Source organism: Falco punctatus (assembly GCF_963210335.1).
Source record: "Falco punctatus genome assembly, contig: scaffold_125, whole genome shotgun sequence".
Classification (NCBI taxonomy): domain Eukaryota; kingdom Metazoa; phylum Chordata; class Aves; order Falconiformes; family Falconidae; genus Falco; species Falco punctatus.
The window spans coordinates 166,453-186,360 of record NW_027660299.1 but is presented as its reverse complement, the minus strand read 5'-3'; the positions used below and the strand labels follow the sequence as shown (position 1 = coordinate 186,360).

At 44.8% G+C, this 19,908-nt stretch overlaps 1 long non-coding RNA gene across 1 annotated transcript; it reads right to left on the bottom strand.

Annotated features, from left to right (window-relative positions):
- Positions 1–4,703: 4,703 nt before the first annotated feature.
- Positions 4,704–5,740, bottom strand: LOC308057242. The gene is made up of 2 exons (XR_013925187.1): positions 5,654–5,740; positions 4,704–4,858 (listed from the first exon to the last, which is right to left on the bottom strand). It is a non-coding gene; the product is annotated as an uncharacterized lncRNA (long non-coding RNA).
- Between the last annotated feature and the right edge of the window lie 14,168 nt (positions 5,741–19,908).

The window sequence follows — 19,908 nt, the reverse complement described above, 5'->3', positions numbered from 1 at the left end:
CGGCTCCATGCAGTGCCCGTGGTCAACCGCCAAGTAAAACAGACAAGAATGGGCATGCCTGGGTGAATGCAGCTTTTTCTTCCATCTGGAGCTACAAGCCTTGACGATAAGTGTGTGACTGGGTGTTTTCATCCATAAAGAGATCTTCAAGACGTTGTTACAGGGAGTAGCTGACACATCCCATCTATCTATCTATGTCACTATGGTATCTAGGCACTGTATAATTTCACATTATAGCTGATTATGGAAAACATTTCCCTAGAAGACTGTTGGCCCTTTAGTAACACTAATGCCCTCTTTTGTGACATGCCCCGGGACTGTTACAAGAGCGGGGCTTGTCTGCACTAAGAAATTTACCATTAAAATTATACAGCCATTTCATACTGCATAACTCCCACTCGGGATGCTTTTCCAAAAGAGGCACTTTTCTGATCTTATTTGTGTTACTCAACTGGGGAAAGGCATTATTCTTTGGAATAATAATAGAGATCATGCTGTTACACCTACAGTACTTTAACTACGCTGATAACTGTTGTAACTTTTTTTCAAGCCAACAGACCTTTCTCAGTCTCTGTCATTCTCCATTCATCCAGTACTGTGCCACAGGAGAAATTCTGGAAATCCAAAGAAACCTGCAATGACAGTCTGTAATCTGAGCTTCTGTGAGACCAGGCGTTTTGGGATTGGATTTGTCTCCTCCTGGAATAGACAGGAAAAATCTTCCCCAGCTGATTTCTGCTAATACCTTGATCTGTGGCCCATCAATGAGCAACTTATTACAAAACCTACATCTTTGTATTTCAAGGTGTTTTGCTTTGGTTGGATGTACTGTTCATGAAAAGATCTAGGTGCCAGAATCAGGCTTTCAACATGCATATTTGCAATGACAAATTCAAAATTCCCTTTCCATTGATGTTCTTGGAGGCATCTTCAGACTTGCTGCTGCAGTCGCTACCACTAAATGCCACTAAATCAGTAAATCCATTTATTGAAATAGTCATACAGAGCTGCAGCAATGACACACAAACTCAATCCAATTCAAAGCTCTTCTAAGCAGAAGGAAATAAAGATTCAGCGCTGTTCTCTGTGAAACTTGAGTAAAAAAGGGTGGAAGCTTATGGATGTATATGGTAAAGAAAAGGCCATTCAGGGGACAATACAAATGAACCCTAGCAATAACTCAACAGGGACAAGAAGGTGAATGGTGTCCCACTCCTTTAGCAAAGCCCTGAAAATACCTCTGGGATTGTCCAAGGCCCCTTGATTCAAGATATGTCTTTGCATCAGCTCTCTGAAATGCTCAGCAGTAACATCTGGAACCCCCATCCAATTATCAGATGAAATGCAGGAGGATCAAAGAGAGAGTTTCCCAGCTCTCCTGAGAACAAGCTGGAGCGTGGGATAATCAGCAGCTTCTGACTGCTGCTAACCACCTCTCACTCATTAGCATTTTCCCCCGGCCTCCCCACCTGCATGTGCAGTCCCCTCTGCCTCCAGAGTACCAAGGGCCCCTCCATGCGTGTTTCTTTAAACCTGCCTGTAACAGTCGCTGCCCTGACACATCCTACAAGTTTATAGCGGTCTCTTTTCTCCTCTCGCCATTAACTGGAGGCAACGCCTTTTGGGACATACTTGCACTGCTTGGGAGTGGGGATGAGGGCAACAGATGGGAGGGTTGGGGGGGGTCAGGAGCTCCAGGGATCCTGGTGCATCTCCAGATGGGTGACACCAGGCGAAGAAGGTCCCCCGTGGAGAGTCAGCTAATTCACGACAATCACACCAATATGGCTACGTGCCGTGCTCACTTTATTAAACAAACAGGTCGTATTTATAACTTAAACCGGCCGCCCACCCGACTTTACACACAGGTGATTGGATAAAAGACTCTGGCCATGCGGGCACCCGTGTCACATGCTGCAGGCACCTGATCAGAGTGTGCCAATGACTGTGTCGATTCTGCGGTTCCCAGGACTTGCTCTGCACCTGGCTTCTTGTTCGTGCATAGCTTGTTTTATTTCTCACACTGCTTGTTCCAAGGACAATTTAAAGTTGCTCTGCAGCTTCAACTAACAGGCCTTGGTTGTCCAACCTGGACAACGGTAACATATGTCCTCGGTCCTTTAAAAATCCCTCTACACCCCTCCAGCTTTCCTGTCAGTCCCTTCAGGTATTGGGAGCTGCTCTAAGGTCTCCCTGGAGCCATTTCTTCTCCAGGCTGAACAACCCCAACTCCCTCAGCCTGTCTGCACAGCAGAGGGGCTCCAGCCCTCTGAGCATCTCCACGGTCTCCTCTGGACTTGCTCCAACAGCTTCATGTCTTTCTTATGTTGAGGGCCTCAGAGAAGACACAGCACTGCACGGGGAGGGTCTCACGAGAGCAGAGCAGAGCAGAGCAGAGGGGGAGAATCCCCTCCCTCGCCCTGCTGGGGATGTAGCCCACGGCATGGTTGGCTTTCTGTGCTGCAAGCACACGTTGCTGGGCCAAGTTGAGCTTCTCATCCACCAACACCCCACAGTCCTTCTCCTCAGGGCTGCTCTCCATCCATTCTCTGCCCAGCCTGTGCCTGCGCTTGGTATTGCCCCAGCCCACACGCAGAACCTGGCACTTGGTGCCTCTTTCCTACTTTCCGTTAGATCTAGAGATGTGGGTGACTTCCCTTCTACGGAACGTGCAGCAAGAGCACTATGTCAAATCAAGGTTCTCTCTCTTTGAGTTTCAAAATTTTTTCACAGATTGGTACTTGCATAACGGCTGCTTAGAAAAGAAATCTTTGCCCAGAGGAGCGTGCTGTGTGGCCCAGCTCCCAACGAGGTGTTCAGGCCTGGACATAACTTTTAATACCAAAGTGCAAACCACTTCTGTTTTGATGGAGTTCTGAGAGTTCCGACACCGTTTAGGTAACAGCATGAAATGTTGGCATGTGGCTGAACTCTGTTGATTCAATAGCTGGTAAATATTCCCTGGCCAGCCTTCCAAAAGTAATCTGCCCAGGGGGATGCAGGAGGCTTGGCAGCAAGTAAAGCAGGGCTCTGCAGGGTAGGGGGGTGGTTTCTCATTGAACGTGTCCTCAGGGAGACTGACATGTTTGAAGCAAACGGGAGGCTGGTGGAACAGGTGCACACAGCCAGTGTGCATGTTGTAAATAGATGCTATGATTGCTAGCCTTAGGCTCTGTGTTAGCAATTACTATATCCAAATATAAAAACATTGGAAAATATCAGAGCTGCACAACACAGGACAGCCCTGGGAAGCACAAAAGCCAGGAAACAAAACCAGTGCATTTACAGGTACCTTAACTCCGCATCTTCGTGTTACATGGTTTGCTGTTAGATGCTGGAAAAACAGAGTGTATTACCTCTGGAAGAACTAAATTCTGCAGCAGAGTAATAGTGAGTGCTGCTTATCGTATGGAGCCTTTCCCTCTTTGTAGACAAGTCAGCTAAGAAGTTAATTGTATTTGTGATTGTTTTGCTAAAAATGGTCTGGCGCTGGAGGCTGTCCCAGTGTGCCTCCCCAGCCGAGGGCAAAGCCGTGTCTTTTTGCTACTCTAACGTTGTTCCTTGCTTGATAATACTGCTGTAATGGTACCCAGTAATTTACAAGCCGAGCTGCAACCCTTTGCAGCCTGGGGTCAGATGAGAAGATGCTGACAAGTGATGTTACAAGGTGGGACAAGTGCTTGCCCCTGTGTCTCTCTCACTTTCATGCACTCTTCAGCCTTTGCCCTCAAGACTGAAGCCTTTTGGCCAGGAGGCTCCGTGAGGGCCATGGCTGCTTCTGGAGTGCCTTGTGCAGATTATGTAACAGATAATAAAAACGATTATTGGTAATGAATTATTTAAGATTTTGTTACTCCCCTGTTTTCCTTTTTCCCGACGCAAAGTTTCCCTTACTTTCTGCTATGAGGTCCCTCTTTTTTTAACTTATTACTGTGAGATTTTGCCTTATTCCGTCCTGCCCCCCGCTTTCCATTGCGAGGCCTCCGGGCTTTTAATAGGATTTGGCAGTAACCTTGGTTTGCTCAATCTGCCCTCAAGATCGCTAGCGACCACCCCTTGGTCAGCAAACCCCCTTCCCAAGGTACCTTTTCCTCCTGGGGACTACGCTGCTCACCTGACGTCTCCATGCATCTTACCAGCCTCGGTGGCCACAAGCCAGCGATGCGCCACTGCTCCAGCGGTGTGCTCAGAGGCTCTACCTGGGAGGTGTCCTTTAAACACCCCTAAAAAACCCAAATCCAGCCACACCCCGGTGACAACAACAAAGCCACAAGCTCTACCTCCTGCACCAAGGGCTTCAGAGTCGAGAGGGAGCACCCACGTCCTCGTGAGCACCTGCTGGCAGGGGGCACTGGGTTTCCTCTCTCACCTGAGGCTACCACCCGGCACGGCGCACCATCTAGGCTTCCCCCCCCACCCTCACAGCCAGCTGGGGAGCTTCACAGGTGAGCGAGAACCACTCCCACCAGGGCAGCGTGCCCCCTGGGCTTTGCCGGGGATGTGCAAGAAGAGTTCGTTGCATGTGACAAACTGACAGGGGGCAGGAGGCAATGAAGAGGTCCGCCAGGCAGCTCGCTATCCAAATGCAGACGTTCGTCTCCCCCCCCCCCGAGCTCTCCCCATGGCCAGCCCCACGGATCCCACACAATTCAGCCACCCGCCCCATCTCCCTGAGGGGAGCAGGTTTGCAGGCGCTTGCCTGACCTGCAGCTGCTCCATCTGCTTCTCCAAGGCTGCCACTTTCATCTTCCAGCTCTTCCTCAGCTGCTCCTCTTGCTGCAGCACCTCTGACTTCTCAGAGAGCTCGTTCATCAGCTTGCCGCACCACTCCTGTAACCTGGCCACCTCAGCGTTTTGCCTGCACCAACAGAAGCAGCGTTATTGCAGCCCGCAGGCCAGTCAAGCATCCCTGGCGTTACCCAGGGGGAACACATCCTCCTGTGGGCCTGATAACAGGGCTTGAAACATCTCAACGGTTGTGTTGGCCTGCTTCTCGGACACGCCTGGTCCTTCAGGGATGGGGTGGAAGGAGCTGACACATCAATTTCAAAAGCTCCATTTCCATCACAGGAGACATTCCTTTCTCATGAAATAGAAGACGCATGGATCTGTGTTCCCAGACACAGGAGGAAGCACTCTAAGCAGCTGGAGTCTGCTCTGTAATTAATTGACCACTGTTAATCACCAGCCATTTCAGACTTTCTACAAAAAGAGAGTGCCAAATTCTTCCCCTAGCTCCTGGTTGCTCTGTATGCACCAGGCAGGTCTCGGTTCTCTGCAGCACCGCTCCCATCAAAGAGCCAGCAACATTTCTTCTGAAGTTGGTGAGCACAAGCTCTCCAAAGTGTGGAGAAATGCTGCAGTGCCTTCTGGTCCCCTCTGCCCCCTCCGCTAGCATCAGCACAGGTGACTCCAAAGCAGAGAGGGCTTCCCCTGCCCTTCCACTTGGGAAAAGCATCCTTGTTTCCCCTGCCAGGCCCACAAAAGCCATTTGGCAATCTCTTCCTCACTCCCTCCTCTACCTCCACTTAGCTGGGGCATCTGTAGAAGCACCCTCAAGAAAGGGGGTGGCCAATCATGATGGACAGCCACCCCCAGGGCTTGCCAGAGGGCGGCCCCAGGCTCTGCCCCCCACCCCCACCCCTAGTCTTACTTGCTCTCCATCTGACTTCTGATCTGGCAGAAGGCATCGCTCAGGATGGAGTTCTCCTGCTGCAGGCGAGCCAGCTGCGTGTCGGGGCCATTCCCCAGCTGCTCCTGCAGGGTGCGGATCTAGGGAGAGACCAACAGGGGTTAATGCCGCCGCTGCCAGCCTCTCAGCTCTCCCCTGAGGAGCCCACTCCATGGGCAAGAGGGACTGGCAAGGAAGCCACAGCGAGGTGTCTGCTGATGCTGACAGCCCCTGCGGCTGCTGCATCCCGTGAGGATGCTCCCACATCCCTCTTCTAGCGTGAGCACCACGGCTCAGGAGCACTGCGGGGCTCTCGCCCCTCCCTGAGGCTCTGGTCCCCTCGTCCACCTCGGTCTTCTCCAAAAGACCAGGCAGCTGCCACCGAGGGCCAGCCGGCAGCCAGCGGAGGAAGCTGCAGAGCACCGCGTGGGGCTCACCTTGCCCTGCAGCTGCTGCGTTTCGCTGACATGGTCCTGGTAGCTGGCCTGCATGCGTGCCTGCACCGCTGCCATCTCCTGCTCGTGGGCCAGCAGCTGCTCCTTCAGCTTGCCCTCCAGGGTTGTCGCCTTGGCCCGCTCGGCCGCCAGCTCCTTCGAGGAGAGAAGCCACCCGGTCAGTTTCAGCGTAGGAACTTCCCTGCTTTAAGGGGACTCGAACCAAGTGGCCTCCTAGCTCAGAAGACTTTAAGAAGTGTAACCCTTTCGGCGCTGCCCCCAGGCCCAGCTACACCGTTCCGCACTTACATTTCCTCCTGCATTAAGCTTTGGGCTCAGTGGCCACTGGATGCCACTGTTGTTCCACATTGGGCCAGCTAAGAGACAGGAGTGAGGGCCTGGAATTTTATTCCCCTCCCCGGCCCCAGGATCAACATCATCACATCAAGTTTGCGGCAAAGCAGGAAAACTAAAAAAAGAAAACACCCCCACAAATGAAACACAGACTCCCCCTCCGCCCCCTGCCAAGGCAGGGGTGCTCTCTTGGCCGGCTGGGTGATGCCGTGCCGCTGCCCTGGGCTGCCTGCACAGGCCGGGGTTTAGCGCAGCACTCAGTGCACAGGGTGGCTTCGCCCTCTCCTCTCCTGCCTGCAGGCAGATGGACCTGCTGCAGCAGGGTCCTGGCGGCTGCGGGGCAGGAGGTGCTGAGCACGACGCGCCGGGGGTCCCTTCTGACTTCAACACCCAACAAGAACATGAATCACCTACAAACCTGCAAGACCACCGCATTCCAGGAAACGGACTGATAAGCTAATTAACATACGAAGCGGGGTTTAGGTAACAAATATGTATAGGCGCTAATTGAATATTCATTTGTTTCATTGTATAAATGTGGGATGGTTCGTCACTTCGGGCATGCACGCTTGTGGAGGAGCGATCCCCCGTGCATCTGCGCGCAATAAACATACCTACTTTATAACTTTCAAGTTATAGAATCTAATTCCGCACGTCAGTTTTGGCGAGCCAGCAAGGAGGATTTCTGCTCGGCTGAGGGACCAGCTGCGGAGCGGACGCTCCTAGGCGCGCCCCGGGAGATTTCCTCGGAGGAGCCTCCTCTTCTCAGCTGTTCACCCGGGAGCAGAAGAGAAACCCCTGGATCCACGGATAAAACGGTATGTTTAGTAACGGGGCGGCTGGTGAGACGCACGGAGACGTCCGGCGCGCAGCGTAGTCCCCAGGAGGAAAGGTACCTTGGGAGGGGGTTTGCTGAGCAAGGGGTGGCCGCTAGCGATCTTGAGGGCAGATTGAGCAAACCCGAGGTTACTGCCATTCCTAAAAGCCCGGAGGCCTCGTGACGGAAAGCGGGGGGCGGGACGGAATAAGGCGGAATCTCACAGGAACAAGAGGGACCTCTTAGCAAAAGTAAAAGGGAAACTTTTGCGTAGGAAAAAAGGAAGCTAAAAACTTCCTTTAAGTTGTCTTAAGAATTGGGGAATTCCTAGAATGTAACAACTGAAATAGCGCTCTGTGTCTTGTTTGTTCTATGTGTTGTCTTGTTACATGTTCAAAACTTGGTGTTATGAAATGTATGTTGAAAAATATTAATATTCTGGTAATTCGTGGCAAATAGCGGAAAACTTAACACTCTGCTTAAGACCAGGAAAAATTGTTTTTTGTTTTTTGGTAATTGTTCATTGAAATGCATACTTTGTGAACTGTCAGTGTTCCTAAAAGTTGTACATAAGTGCACGGTACCGTATAACATACTGCTTGTGTGACTGAGGGCTGCCCGGAGAGTGTGAATGGTGTGATTGAGATGCGCATTTTGATTTTCCGTGTATAGCTTAATTATTTTGACTGAGTGTGAGTGCAAGAGTGCTTGAGACGCGCGTTTGAGTGCAAAACAAGTAAGGAGCTCTGTCTGTGTTTCCGACCTTGGGTGGCTAAGGCGGCCGGAGAAAAAGTAATTAAAATTGCAAAATGGGAAATGGAAGGAGTAAGCCCTGTGAAAAATCGCCCTTGGGTTGTATATTAAAACTTTGGAGTGATATCGTAGGACATGGTGGTACCGAAAATAGAAGAAAATTGATTAAATATTGTAATCAGTGGTGGCCTTTGTATAAATTGGAGAGTGATGCGAAATGGCCTCAGGAAGGAGGAATGTTAGATTATAACACTCTCCTGCAATTAATGTTGTTTTTGAGGAGAGAGGGAAAGTGGGATGAAGTATCGTATACAGACATGTTCTTCGTCCTCCGGGACAAACCTGAGTGGCAAAAGGACTGCGGCTTAGTACCCCCTCGGGATCCTATGGTACTAGCACTAGAAAGAGAGGATAGGAGGGAGCGTAAAGGCAAGTTGAAAAGATGTTGCTCAGCATGTAGTATTGGACAAAGGTGTATCAAATTAAACGGAGAACAAGAGCCCGAATTAAATGATTTATTTAATCCACCTTATAGAGTGGAGAGACAAGGTTCGGCCGGGGCTCCCAGTCCACCCCCAGGCGAACAAGAGGAAGAAATTCCACAAGTTATTTATAAAGAAAGCCAAACACCCGCTGCCACACAAGGAAACACAAAAACTGCCATTACGGCTCCAAATAGTCCGGTGTCTTCACGCACCAGACAGAAGTCTGTTTTACAGGCACCCCTCCGAGAAGCTGTGAATCCGGACGGAGGAAAAATGAAAATAAAAGTTCCATTCACGGGTGCTGATCTGAGAGAATGGAAAGAGGCTGCCCGAGAATACCGTAATGATCCGATAAAGACGGCACAGAATTTTAAATTTCTAATAAAACAGCACAATCCTGACTGGAGTGATATACAATTATTATTAGATTGTTTGACTGAAACTGAAAAGCAATTGGTCATAAAAACAGCGGGGGATCTCGCAAAGGAACACTATAATATAAAGGGAGATAATTATAGAGAGTGGTTTCCTTTGTTGGACCCGGAATGGGACCCAAACCACGCCGCTGAAATGGGAAGATTACAGGCATACCAGGAATGGGTATTCAGAGGAATGGAGAAAGCAATTCCTAGAACAATAAATTGGGCAGCGTTATATGAGGTTAGACAGGGTCCCTCTGAAACACCTTCAGAATTCTTAGACAGAATAAGAGATGCAATGCGCCGGCACACGTCTCTGGACCCAAATTCGGAGGTGGGCGCACAGCAACTAATATCCCTCTTTTTAGGACAATCACAGGGGGATATTAGGCGCAAGCTGCAAAAATTGAGACCTCCTGAAAATAGAGACTTGGAAAAATTAGTAGAGGAAGCATGGAGAATATTTAGTAATCGAGAAGAAGGTTACAAGCAGGACCAAAAGAAAATACTAGCAGTAGTAAGAGAAAATGAGAATCAAAAATCTAAAGTTAAATCAAGGCGTGGGCTAACACCCCTGGGTAGGAATCAGTGTGCAATATGCAAAAGGACAGGACACGGGAAAAACGAATGCCCTGAACGCCGACATCAAGAAAATATTAAATGGCGCAGTAATCAAGGGAAAACAATAGCTCACATGGACGGTGTTGCCACAGGGGTTTAAGAATAGCCCCACAATTTTTGGAAACCAATTAGCAAAGAATTTGGACTTATGGGAACCACCTTCAGGAGAAGGGAAAGTGTTACAATATGTAGACAATCTTCTTATTGCAACCAGAACCGAAGAATCTTGTATTATTTGGACTGTGAGCCTGCTGAACTTTCTGGGACTACAAGGATATCGGCTTTCTAAGAAGAAGGCACAGGTGGTGTTACAACAAGTCACATACCTAGGGTACGAGATCAGTGCCGGACAACGGGTCCTAGGGAAGGCCCGAAAAGAAGCCATATGCCAAGCCCCCCGACCACGAACTGTAAAGGAACTGCAGACATTTCTGGGAATGACAGGATGGTGCAGGCTTTGGATATGTAATTATGGCTTGCTTGTTAAACCATTATATTCCCTGATAGCAGCTAATCAGAAGGATCTTCAGTGGGATGCTGAATCAGACAGAGCTTTCCATGAACTGAAGAAAGCCTTGATGTCGGCACCAGCACTAGGACTTCCTGATGTGAGTAAGCCATTTTTCCTATTTTCCCGTGAGAAACAGGGAATGGCATTAGGAATACTGGCACAAGATTTGGGACCATACAGACGGGCAGTGGCATACTTCTCTAAACAGCTGGATGCCACTGCAAAAGGGTGGCCTGGTTGCCTGAGAGCAGTAGCAGCTGTCATCCTAAACATCCAGGAGGCCCGGAAGTTTACCTTGGGCCAGAAAATGACTGTCTTAGTATCCCACACAGTGTCTGCAGTCCTTGAAACAAAAGGGGGGCATTGGCTCTCCCCACAGAGATTCCTAAAATACCAGGCCATAATGGTGGAACAAGATGATGTTGAGATCGTGACTACAAACATCGTCAATCCGGCCTCGTTTCTTAATGGGAATGTTGGCAAATCAGTCGATCATGACTGTCTAGAAACAATCAAAGCCACTTATTCTAGTAGGACAGATCTCAAGGATGTTCCTATTAATGGAGCTGAACATTGGTTCACGGATGGGAGCAGCTATATGCTGAATGGAAAGCGACATTCCGGATATGCTGTTACAACCTCTGAAGAAGTGATAGAATCGGGACCGCTACCAGCTGACACTTCGGCACAGAAGGCTGAAATCATAACCCTTACTCGAGCTCTGGAGAGAGCTCAGGGAAAACCTATAAATATTTGGACTGATTCTAAATATGCCTTTGGAGTGGTACATGCTCATGGAGCAATATGGAAAGAAAGGGGACTGTTAAACTCCCAAGGAAAAATCATCAAACATGCGGAAGAAATTTTGAAACTCCTAAATGCGGTCCAGCTTCCTGAAAGGGTGGCAATTATGCACATCAAGGCACACCAGAAAGTGAGCACAGAATTAGAAAGAGGAAATGAACTGGCGGACAGGGAAGCAAAACAGGCAGCCAGAAAAGCAATCAAGGTAGAGGGTGCGCTAATACCCGATGGACAAATATCTCTAGAAGGTAAACCAGACTATACTAAAGAAGATCACAAACTGATTTCTGACCTAGAGGGATCATATAATGAGGAAGGGTGGGCTGTAATCTCACATGGGAGAATAGTGATTCCTTCCTACATGGTATGGTCAGTAGTTTGGGAAGAACATAGAAAAAGGCACTGGGGGGCAGAAGCTCTATATAAGGATCTCACTAAAAACATAATAGCACGAAATTTGTATACTCCTATTAGACAAGTAACCCAACAATGTGATCTTTGTCTCCAGACTAATCCCAAGATTACCAAGGGGCCAAAGTTGGGAAAAATTGGGAAAGGAAATGTTCCAGGGCAACATTGGCAGATTGATTTCTCGGAACTTCCTAAAAAAGGGGGGTATCGATATTTATTGATACTAACAGATACCTTTTCAGGTTGGCCAGAAGCCTTCCCGTGCAGAACTGCTAAAGCCCGGGAAGTGACCAAAATACTGCTCCAAGAGATAATACCTAGGTTTGGAGTCCCAGCGGTAACGTCCTCGGATAGAGGACCACATTTTGTGTCCAGAATAGCGCAACAGATCAGCCACCATCTAGGAATAGATTGGCAATTACATACCCCATACCGACCACAATCAAGTGGCCAGGTGGAAAAGATGAATCATCTAATCAAACAACAGATCGTCAAGCTAGGTCAAGAAACAAATCTAACTTGGCCCCAGTCTTTGCCATTAGCTCTTACACGAATTCGAACTAGACCAAGAGCAAAAGAGGGGCTTAGCCCATTTGAAATTTCGTATGGACGACCCTATGGGGTACAAAAGGGGACATCTTCACAGATTGGTGAAGAAACAATGACCTCCTATATGGTGGCACTAAACAAACAATTAATGAGAATTAAGAAGCATGTGATGGGAACACGCAGTAGGGGTCTGGATGGACCTGTTCATGATATACGACCAGGGGACTATGTATACGTTAAGTGTTTTGCAGATAAAACCCTGGAACCACAGTGGACCGGACCTTTTCAAGTCCTACTCACCACCTACACTGCAATCAAGGTTGAGGGACAGAATTCTTGGATTCACCATACCCGGATCAAGAAAGCCCCTGCAACTTCGTGGAGAGTAACCCCAGATAAAAAAGAACTGAAACTCAAATTTACTCGGACAAATGGGAACAATGTGGGTCGCAAGTAAGTGAACCTGAGCGGTTGTGGATCCACCATATGGGAAGGGCACCACAACAAACAATATAGAACAAAAGAGTCTGGGACTGAGCTAGTGGCCAGTCTTGCCCAATTTGTTATCAGTAAGCCCCAACTCAAACAAAGATATTTTTGATCAAAACAGATTTTATATGTATATATGAGAAACGTTTAGATTCTTAAAATGATCAATAGTGGGTTTAAACCATTTGTGGTTTTTTGTACCCTCTCTCTTGCCTACAACCAAGAGCCTGATAACTGGCCTTGGAATCATGCCCAGAAAAAACACACTGGAATAATGGGAAAGGTGGACTCAAAGATGAAACTAGCTATGGTGGTTTTTTCTGAAAATGAGGTGTACCAAAGAAATCAATGGGATCGGGAGGATGTACACAAAGTCGACCGATTATGGGGAAAATTAGGAGATAGGATAAAAGTAGGGTGTCAAACGTATAATGAAAAAGATAACACCAAGATTTCAGGAGACATCCTGATTAATGTCAGAAAGGTAGATAAGGAATTTACCCTTCTAAATACAGCCATGTGCTTTAATTCACGGGAATGTTGGCACAATTTTACCTTAACCGAGCCCATCTTTATAATATGCCTAGGAAAGGAATCCCCAAAAACAGCTCTGACTTATAAGATCAAAATAACAATCATGCTAACCACTGTTCCTACCACCACCACAGTTACAACAACCCCATTAACGCTTGCTCTTAAGTTAACTAAACCAAATCCAGCCGATCTATCAAAACTACAACAACCACTAAAATCTTCATTATTGGCATTAGGGGCGCACCAATGGTTGATATCAAAGGTACTCCCCAGGTGGGAACAAATAAACATGGAATATCATCAACTCATCACTAAGGCGTTAGGTGGTTTACAGGATGACGTCGCCCTGGCTCTAAGTTGTATCCAAGCCCAAATGTGGATGCAATCAATAGCTGCATCCATAATAAGAGAAGGAGAGGAAGGCATATTTCCTACGGAAATTTGAAAGATGGTTTGGGACAATGGTACGGAAGTAGAAAGAAAACTCCAGTCATGGTGGAATATGGTGAACTTTACCTACGACGCCAACACACACACAATCACAGCTTTTGTATTAACCATACATAATGCAGTAATAATTACCATACACCCCATTGTAGCCCTTGGAATTAACCATAATGGGGTGCTCCTGTACCCTTTTGAACATAGAACATGGGCCAGAAAGATAGGCGACAAGTGGCAAACAGTAGATTTAGAATCTTGTATTATGCGAGAACAGCAGGGCTTCCTCTGTGAAAGCAATACTATAATGGCCCAGGATACTTGTTTAGATACAGATCAGAAAATATGTCATTTCGAGGCCAGACCAAATGCAAACTTGAAAACAGTAATTACATATGCAGGGAAAGGATGTGCGTGTTTGAGAACTAAGTGTAACACAATAACCGTAGATGGGGAGGTAAAGGAGACTGCACAATATTCAAATTATTGTATTTGTAATTTTACTACTATAACAGGATGCGATTTTAGTTACTCAGCCCCAGTAGTGTCTCATCAATTCTTAAAATCCAACTTTACCCTATCACAGATGATAATTCCTACCCCCATAGGACTAAATATAAGTAGTATAAAAGAACTATTAAAACATGCAGATTTACAACGTATACTGAAAGAAACCAAAGAAAAGGGACATGAAACTCTTCTTATGATCCATCATGATGTAGAGGGGATCAAGAAAGTTTTAAAAAAGGTAGAACAGGATGGAAACCATAATTGGTGGGATACTTTCTTTGGCTGGTCACCTTCTGCAACAGGAATTCTTAACACTATGGTACACCCCATTGTGATCTTATTGATCAGTTTAGGAATTTCCTTAATACTAACCATTATGTTATATTTGTGGGTTTGGAGAATGTTTAAAAGGGTAACACTTAAGTATGATGCTTTATATCATTCGGGAAGGCTGCTTAAGTAAAAGAATTTACTTAGTTTGATAAAAAAGAGGGGATTGATATGGAGAAATAGTGTGAAATGGGGACAATGGACATCGATCGTGATTGTATATGTCTGCTCAAGGAATGTGGGTATGGTGACTAGTCATGGGTGCGGTGTCTGGTCACATAGGCACACAGCTTTGAGGAGACAACTACAGTTTTTGAGGAGACGCCTGCCCTTCTTCCTCTAACAAAGGGGCTATTTAAAAAAGAATGAGAAAAGGATGAGAGATATTCCAATGCTATCTAGAGGGAGGGAGTGCTAAGTCTCCTTGCTGGATTAGATGGGATGGTCACAAGGACATGAATCACCTACAAACCTGCAAGACCACCACATTCCAGGAAACGGACTGATAAGCTAATTAACATACGAAGCGGGGTTTAGGTAACAAATATGTATAGGCGCTAATTGAATATTCATTTGTTTCATTGTATAAATGTGGGATGGTTCGTCACTTCGGGTATGCACGCTTGTGGAGGAGCGATCCCCCGTGCATCTGTGCGCAATAAACATACCTACTTCATATAACTTTCGAGTTATAGAGTCAAATTCCGCACGTCAGTATTACTCAACTAACAGGCACTTAGCTTTGTTTATTTACATTGCATGGCTTCTTTATTCAAGCAAGATTTATTCCTTAAGGTTGGATTAAATCTACACTTAGGCTCATTTTTATATTTAAAGAATTATTGGCCTTATCATCAAGCGTTAGGAGAAGGCAAATCATACGGGTTTTCTGAGCTTGTTTATGGCGCCGCTTGTTACTTGTCTTTCTACTCCACACCAATGCTCACATTATAGGTAGATTTTTTTTACCTCTTAATTTTATACCCTAATACAGACATTTCCAACAAAACCTGTAGCTGTACAGTAGTTCTAATTGTCTGTTATTCATCTTTTCCTTCTTGTGAAGGAGTTGATACTGACTATTATCAGTAACACGCTCCAGGAGTAAGTGGATAGCAGTTTTACAACAGCGTATCTGTTTCTCTGACTAGTCACCTAAAGTTCTGTCCCTTTCTGTGCCATTCTTAGCCTTCCCTTCCCTGCCTCAGGAACGCTGCAGGTTCAATGTTCTAGTATGAAAGTTACCAGATATGGTTTTAGAAGTTAAAATTAAAAGCATGTGCTGCTATGTTGTATCTAGAAATTAACAGCAAGATTTAGGTTTTAAAGCTGAGAAATACTGTGCTTAGTTCTCAGAAATATCGACAAACTTGCCTCTGTATTTTTCATTAAGTATATTCAAACGTGATATGAAGTGATCTGTCTTTTTATGGCCCGCCCCAAAATTGTTTGAGGATCTTCAAAAGCTATTTAAAGTAGAAGAGGGGTGGTAGAAAGTGCTTTTAAAGTATAAAGCTCCTGAAGTATTGTGGGTAGGAAGGTTAAAGTAAGTTAGGTACAGAACAAATGTATCTTTGTGGTTCTTCCTGAATAATGGTTTTCCATGACAATTTGCAAGTGACACATTCGCTGAAAAGCACCTTGAACATGTGCCACTCATAATAAAGGGGCAACATTAATGTCCAAGGTGTAAAGTATGAGAGTGTTCCTGTTTACTCCTGTCTCTGCTTAGAACAGTTTTCTACTTAGTCTTCCTTTGTATTTTAAGTTTCTTTCTATACAATGTCTTCAGAATGCTTCTAGCATTTAAACACATTTAAAATGTAAATACATTTAAGTTCCTTGTTACACTTCACAGGATTGTCTTGTGTTTGCTGCTAATAAAAAAGTGTTAAAACAAAAGAAACAAAACAAAAAACCTTCTGAGGAAATTTTTTCATGGATTAAAGTTTTGTATAATGACTTTACATGTAGAACTAAATCATTTAAGCATGAATGTGATGTCTGCTTTTTTGTTGTTTTTATGTAACCTGAAGATGTGTTGCAGTATGCTGAACAAGTGTTGCAATTCAAACTCGGATATAAAATTTGCAAGTGAAATTTTTCTACAGTAAAGAAAGAAAAATTGTACTGCAGTGACTCAGATTTTTACAGAGTACTAACCTTTTCCAAGATTGCAAGTAATATATTTGAATTAAACTTTTGTTCCTCCTTCAGATTGCTTTGTGGAGGTGAAGAGGGATATTTTAAACGCATGCTGTGTGGAACTGCTGATTTATATGTGTACCTACAATTGTGTTTTGGAATGTCTTCAGTAAAGCAATTTTTACAAATGGAAGTAAGTCAGTTTTATCTGGAACAATTCTATATTAAAATTTTTAAAACAGCACTCATGGATTTGATGTTATCTTTAGGAAATACACAGGCATAAAGTCATCAAACAACATGTTCTTGTGCCCTGATGTTTTTCCATATGATAATACTGAAACATGTCAGCTTCATTTGTTGCAGGAAACAGAGGGCTTGAAGGAACAGAGCACCGAAAGCCAAATCCCATCCCATAGCTCTTCAAACTTACTTTTCCCTCTCTCATCCCCACCCCGCAATCATATTTCCTGGAGTTCCCATCCATATTTGCATTCTTCTGGTCTCTCTGTTCTTTTTTTCTGAATCATACTTCTGGGTTTTTTTTGTGAGGAAAAGAACTGCTGAGAGAATGCCAAATAAGCACAACTACTGTTTGTTGCCCTTGCAGTTCCTTCAACAGCCTTCAAAGTACTGAAGATTTCTTGGTTAAGAAGTGTTACACGACAAGGTTTATCAGCTGTGCAGTGTTCCCTGGCCAAGTTGGGAAAGGGTTTGTCAGAGGACTACATACTCTGCCTTATTTTATCTTAAAAGAAAAGTAGCTCTTCCTTGGTACCGTATTCAAACTGCCCAAACTGGTTTGGGAATGGTAGACTAGTGTGATGCTTAACTCTCCTCAAATGCTGCACAGCCTGGCTTCTGTTCCCATTTGATGTCTGCAGCTGGACGCTGAGTGTAGTCTTTCAGCTTCCAATGCTACTCATTTCCTTACTCCTTCCATATGTAAATAGCAGTTGTATGGGCTCTATTCTCTTGCTTTCCCTTTTCAGTTTGATGATTGTAGAACCCTTTTAAGGGGCTGTTGAAGGAAAAGAGTCTCTTATGGAGCCATCCAGCAACATGACTTGGTTATTTGGTACCATCAGAGACAACTGAAATACGACTGAAACACATTTTGTAAGTAAAAAGTGATGCTGTGGTCAATGGAGGAATTTTGAAGAACAGTGTCCTAAATCTGTCTCCTCTGGAGGTTACAAGTCCACAACTAGTTACTTACACTATGAACAAAACATATTCTTGGATTAATTTATCTGATCTAGTGACATATGTAAGATCATATCTAGTTGACTGGGGAGAGTTGTGTTAGGTCATAGCGATCCTCTCATTCCTACTTCATCGCTTCTCAGCTTAACTGTGGCAGTTCAGTGTATGTGGCATGAAGTTACCAGCATTAAAGAAACGTCGGTTCTGTTGTAGGTGTCCTGCTGTAGCACACTGGGTATCTATACAGAAATGATGATTTATCTCCGTCTCTGTGGAGTCTAGAGAACATCTCTTCCAGAAACCACTTGAGAAATCTTCAGCGCCTGGTCCAACACTCCCAATCTGTTGACCTTTATTTCTTAAAGAGATAAACATACAGCAGAGTGTATGCGTGAGATTATACACATGTGTAAACACACATTAGGTTATTTTTTTTAAAGAAAGGAAACCTGGTGGTGTGTGATCAATGTACTTGGATGCATATGCTTCTTTTGAGGGTGAAAGGTATTAGGTGTGCTTTTTAATGATGATCAGTTCAAGAGCTTGTATTAACTAGAATTCCTGGAACTCTTCAGCCATTATACAGAGACTGGCATGTACTCAGTCTCTGTCAGGTGTAAATTCAGCATATGCAAGTGATGCAGCTGCTAACCTCCAGTACGCCTGCAATAGAGATTTTTCACTTACTGATGTTTGCCTAGAGTCTAAAAATCAGTATGACTAAAAATGTATGTTTTCAAATATGCTAGCCTGTGATGTAACCTAGAAGTCACCATTATCACCTAAATCATACCTGATTTCATCTGCTCATTAGCTGTGTTTTCTTGCTCAGAATCTCTCACTGTCTTCATTTCCATCAAAACAGGCAGCTGAGTGGGAAACTTGGGGACTCCTCTGTCTGCTTATTTTTACCAAAGGAACTTCTGTCATTTCATAAAAACTCTCATTTTTTGATTCAAGTACAGTTTTATTTCTTTTACTTATAACACTTATGTGTGTTTCTAGAACAGTGTATGTAGATTTGGAGAACAGGAGGAGAAGGGACGACAAGAGGTCACCTGCTCTATACAGCAGCCTAAGGACAGGCTTATCTCTCTACATGGGTGCCAATATTTTCTGTTAAAACCTCTATGATTAAGGTTTTAAAACAGCCCCGGTCAACACCACTTGTAATACTTTACTGTCCTTACTACTAAAAAGGATTTCATAAGGCTGAGTATCTTCTTTTGATATCTTTAGTAGCTAATACAAATTTCCCTTAAGCTTATTAGTTGTCCTATCCACTGTGGACATGAAAATTGCTCTCGCTTTATGCAGCAACCTTTTGCACGTGTGGTACACATTTGCACATCACATCTCTCTCCAATTTTTTCCTTTCTTCAGATAAACTGGTTAAATTCAATTTATCTATCTTTTCCTAAAGCTAGAAACCGTGATCACCACTCCTGGTATTTCCCCTACCTCCATATTTCTCAGAACTTTCTTAAAGGATAGAGCCCAAAACTGTACATGGTACTATTGGGCTTCTTTTCTAAAGTTGCTTTATAATAATGTTTACACAGATATCACGGTCAACTTGCCTAGTAATTCCTCTAGAGCCTGTGAGACTCTATGCCTCTGCTGAACTTTGTTCCAGTCGCAAAGCAAGCTGTGCAGTGACACCATCTGGTTTGGTTTTGCCTATAGAGTTCTTCCGCATTTAAATTGCTGTTTCAACCTAATTCAGTTTAAGCTGCTTTATACAAACTCTCTCCTTTCCTTGTAATAGCTTTGTGTCCTCATTCGGTGCTGCCCACACAAGACTTCTCCTGTTTTCAGGAATAGAGCTGGCGTTTCTCCCACACGAAACGTTTGTGGGGAGGGGGCTCAAAGGCTGTTGTCTTACGCAAGCAGCTTCTTTCTTACAGACTTCCATGAAACTCCATTTTATCTTTTTTTCTTTGTCAGTAATCCAGAATAAAAGGTTAACAGGAACTGTAGAGTTACATATAGCTTTACAAGCAAGAACTTAAATAGTTAGGCATACTGACTTCAAGGGGGAAGTCAGGATAAAAAAAAATGTAAACCAAATAATACTGTGGCTAAGAGATGAAAAACATATTACTGTTACTGCATTTGTGAAAATGGCAGCAATTTTTATGGTAAGTAATATTTTTTTCTCAAAGTACTACAGTTGAATGTGATTTACAGAAATGAGCTGTGGTGTTTTGTTGGGTTTTTCCCCCTTTTCCCTGTTAGTGGGCAGGAAAGAATCAAAGTGCAGGGAGTTTTTTATTGCTGCATTTGAGTATGGTCTTTTTGAACAACCTGCCTGCCGAGTTTGTTAGGAATCTTACTTAGATGGCACTGTTTGTTACACTTGTTAATAAAATATTGCCAAAGAGTAGCTTGAAATGTGTAGGTGAAGTTGCACTGATAGCTGAG